Here is a 4,641-nt window from a genome sequence, read left to right as displayed (position 1 = left end):
TGTAACGACCCAACTTCCAGAACGTCATGATCGTACCGAAAGTAAGGTGTTACCAACCTGCTTTCCTTTATTAACTATTTACTATTGAGCCTTTAGTTCGATATCGCTATTCAGTTTTAGTAAAAATACTAGAAATTTTTTTTTTATTTATCAAATCATATAGCAAGCATCACCAAGTAATAATAATCACATAATTATTAATAATAATATCTGTCATACAAAAGATTTCAAATAAAACTCACATACAAATCCTATCCCTCTTTATAAAATAAAAATGTTAAGCAACAAGGGCGAGGGAACTTCTATGAAAATAACTCAAGTCATAAACTTAACCCATAAATAAGATCTATAATCGCCTGCAGTTTCAAACGGAGTCTTCGAACCTGTGTCACTGAAAGGGTGGAAGAATTTTGGGGTGAGAACAAACCACACGTTCTCAGTAGGGAATGGGAATGCCGTAAAAGTAATGAAATAGAATGCAAATAATTAATATACTCAAGGAAACTATAGTTTTGTCAAACTCTTTTTGGAAATACTACTCTTTTGGTTTTACTTTACTAATTATTTACCTATTTAAAAAATCTAAGCTCAAAACAAATTCCAAAATATAAAACTGGTCACTTTAAGCATTTTTCAACCTCATAGATAATGCTGGTCACTTTAAACATTTTTTCAACCACATAATTAATTTTCTATCACAACGTCAATTCTTAATCATCATCATACACTCACCAACAAATAGCACTAACAAAAGATTCAATTCAACACACAAACAAATCACAGCAAGGCAAACAGCACAATCACAGGGAAGTACAACGAGCAAACCCAATCAAATGCAAATGCACACACAAGGATGATGCATGTCTAACCCTAGTGCAGGTAATGAGCTCATTTGTCGGTTACATACCCGCTCCCGACGTTACCCAGCAACCTTTGTCTGGATAAGGCTTTCCTGTTGGCAATAACCACTGCGAGCAACCTTTGTCTTGCAGGGTATCCACTGCAAGCAACCTTTGTCTTGCAGGGCGGCACTTATTAGCCAATATACGCCCAACACACTGTAAGCAACCTTTGTCTTACAGGTGCAACAACACACTCACTGTAAGCAACCTCTGTCTTACAGGAGCACTCTAATCTTGATACCTCTGTAAGCAACCTCTGTCTTACAGCAAAGCATTATAGCAAGGTATCCCAGGAAAGCGTTCTCAGTGGTCGTACCACCATCTATCTGACTGCCTTCACGCAGCAGATTATCACATAAACATCTCAGGAGTTGCCTCAAGCAACAAATAAATATCTCTTGGGTTGCCTCAAGCAACAAATGACCTTTCAACAGGTCCTCTACTTTTATTCTCTTTTATAGAGGTAATCAAATAAAACTCTTTCTTAAGTAAAACCTCAGATTTTACGAAATTCCGGCAGAACCTCCCCTAAAACTCGGGCTTAGCCACCCTTACGGGTCCCAACAAAACAATTTACCAAACTCTCTTCAACCTTTCCAATATCAATTCAACTTTCACCTTATCAATTCGTAACTAACTTTCATTTATCATAGGATTCTTTCAAAATTAAACTCAATAAACTAGTATTCCAAGAAACTTGGTGTTGAGGTAATTTAGTCACAATAAAAACTTGTACCATCTCTCTTAAAATTCTGTTATTGTTTCCTAAGAAAATGCAGAAAAACAGCAGCAAGTAGTAAGTTTGGTAAATTCCTTAAAAATCCAGTTTTCATCCAATGCCTTTCAAAATTCACGATCTCAAACAAGACTCTTTTAGCTTTTTATTGAATCAAATTCCAGATTAATACCATGTCATATGAAAAAGTTATGAAGTGAGAAACACAGCCAGGCCTTTTAGAATTCGGTTTCCAAAATCCAGTGAGTTATCCATACTCTTTTCAACATATCTACTTGGTTAAATAGGATATTGACATGAAATTTAAAATGAAGATTGTGGACACAGGAAGCTTGAAAATGCCGTTGGTTTCAGCTCAAATACTTACCAGAATTGAAAGTTAAGTGAGTTGGAAGTTGGTGCTTCTGCAGTAAAGAAACAGAATTTTCTGCAGAAACCATCAATCTTCAAAAATTCATTTCTCCCAAAACACTCATCAATAAATTCTGAGTTTTTTATGAGATGCTCAAAACACAGTAAAGTTTCATGCAAAAATAGTTTCATTCAAGTATATGACCTGGGATGCTCCCAGAAATTGATTCTTTCTACTGTCATGTATGCAGAATTTCTGCCTTAAGCATTTTCAACAACCTTACTTGTCAAAAACCACATTTGAACTTATAACCCTTCCAAAATCACACGTTTAACCTCTTTCCAATTATTCAAAATTTTCTTCATTGCCAACACAGCCCAAGAACCCAGAATCAATAATTCACACGATGTCAAGTACTTAAGCATCATCAAACCTTTTCTTTTCTACACTATGCCAAGCGTAACTTTTCATATACACTCATCATCATTCAAACACACAATAACTCATCAATTCACACCAGCAAGCTCAGCAACAAAAGTAACACCATTTATTCTATCCCTTACCACATTCAGTACGCACAATCATCAAATCGATCACTTACAACAGTGGAACCAGCCACAATCACAGCCGAGTCAGAATCAATAAATCATGACACAGAGAATTAGTCTAACCATTACAAAATTATTTAGATACTCTTAAAATTTACTATATTATTTCAGAAAATCACAGGTTCTCAAAACAGTTTAATCTCTTAGTTCCAATCCTTCAATAGCCACCAAAACCAATCTCAACTAGTTACAAGTAAACTTCACAGCCATTCCCATTCATCAAATATCCCCTTCAACATCAAACAAGTCAATAATTCACTCAAAATCAGAATCTCAACCAATTCATCGCAGAATCAATAACTCAGTCACAGTTCACAACCACATCTAATTTCAATTATAATTCAAAGTAATCACAGCCACATTTAATTCAAATCATAACTCAGAAAAATCACAATAGCTAACCATTCTCAAACACATTTCAAGTCATTCTTATCAATTAAGAAATTCTTAACTACTATTAACCATTTGCACTTATCCAATAACTTTGTAGGCATTCTAAATTAAAAACGTTAAATCCCCTACCTCGACTAGCCGAAATTCGATAATCAAACGCAACAAAGCCTTCTTTTATTTTTAATTTGCAGTGGTAACAACAACCTTGAACTGAACCAACAGCAGCAGCATTTCTGATCACTTCTCAGCAGCAGCAGTGGCATGAACTAATCGATTCAGAACCAGAATAGTACTATTGACAAGCACCAGCGACCTCGGTGGCAGCTGCGGCGGTGTAGAGTAACTTAAAGTGACAATTTTGTTTAATACAAACAATCTCAACGACAGGCTTCACAATAGAGACAAATTGGGCGACAAGGAAGAATCAAAAATAAGGTGAAGCTTACCAAAATAGTAGTGGTTCTAATGGTTCAACAGCAACTCCAGCAGGGCAGTGGCGTTCTTATTAGATTTTAGGAACAAGAAGCAGAGGCAGAACTGGCGATCCTTCCTCCTCCAGCGGCGGCTTGGTGAGACGCGGCAGCAGCAGAGTGCCACAACAGCGGTGCGGTGGCAGCTCGCGAGGATGGCGATGGCAACCCGCGGTGGTGACGATGACAAGGCTGGTCGCGGGCTTCTCTCAGCAACGCGTGGATGACGGCGATAGCTCCATGGAACGGTGGTGACGGCGCAGCAAGGAACGACGGTTTTGTCGTGATGGAGGCAGCAACGCGAGCTACATCTCCTCTTCACTCTCGGACACGAGCTCTCTCTCACTCTCCGAATCTCATTTCTTTCTCTCTTCTCTGTACCGTTGGGAGAAAATGCTAGGGTTGAGGGATGAAGCTAAGTGAGTGAAAGGGGGAAACGGCGCTGAGATGAGGGGTGAGTGTGTTACGCTGAAGAAGGGTGGGGTGCAGCTGAGGCAAAGGGAAGCTAGGGTTAGGGTTCCTCAATTTGGGAATTAGGGTTTCTGAGTTTGATTTGGGAATTTAGGAATTAGGGATTTTATAAAGTAATATGGATAGATATGAATAGATATTTTGATAAAATTGGAGGATAGGATAATTTTAAAATCAAATGTACTCTATTAAAAATATTTAGAAACATTATTTATCAACATATTGCTAAGTTTAATCAATTATTTCTAATTTACGTTATAAAATAAACAAGTTAATTATATTTTGTAAAGTACAATTTAAATTCAAATATCAATTTTCTAGATTAAATCATACAAATCTCTATTATTTTTCTATCTCTGAAACTTTAATTTCAATTTATAAAGTAATTAATCATAATAAAAATTGTACATAAACATTAATTAACTTAAACTTAAAGTATTTATAAATATCAATCTAATCATTTCTAATAAAATAATTTCTAGGAGTTCAAATTAATAACATAATTCATTCAAAATAGGATTTATTTAAATTAAATTATACAATTCTTTCTTATTTTTCATTTATCAAAATTATAATTTCAATTATACCAAATATCTAATAAAGATTATATAGAAATTCTAATTAATTTAAACTTCAATTATCATGAAACTCTATTTAATCACCTTTAGCAAAATAATTTTCTTAAAATAAATCACAAATAACTAATTAT

At 35.3% G+C, this 4,641-nt stretch overlaps 1 long non-coding RNA gene across 2 annotated transcripts in view; it reads right to left on the bottom strand.

The window, feature by feature from the left end:
- LOC107484446 (uncharacterized) overlaps nucleotides 1-4,253 on the bottom strand; it is an 11,370-nt gene extending 7,117 nt beyond the window's left edge. For both annotated transcript variants that reach the window (XR_008008484.1, XR_008008483.1), the window contains exons 1-2: nucleotides 3,438-4,253; nucleotides 3,121-3,315 (exon numbers count right to left, since the gene is read on the bottom strand). This is a non-coding gene — a long non-coding RNA (uncharacterized LOC107484446). The remainder of the gene's footprint in view (nucleotides 1-3,120; nucleotides 3,316-3,437) is intronic.
- Between the last annotated feature and the right edge of the window lie 388 nt (nucleotides 4,254-4,641).

Source organism: Arachis duranensis, chromosome 4 (assembly GCF_000817695.3).
Source record: "Arachis duranensis cultivar V14167 chromosome 4, aradu.V14167.gnm2.J7QH, whole genome shotgun sequence".
NCBI classification, from domain to species: Eukaryota; Viridiplantae; Streptophyta; class Magnoliopsida; order Fabales; family Fabaceae; genus Arachis; species Arachis duranensis.
The sequence above is the reverse complement of the archived record's forward strand: the minus strand, read 5'-3'. Positions and strand labels throughout refer to the sequence as shown.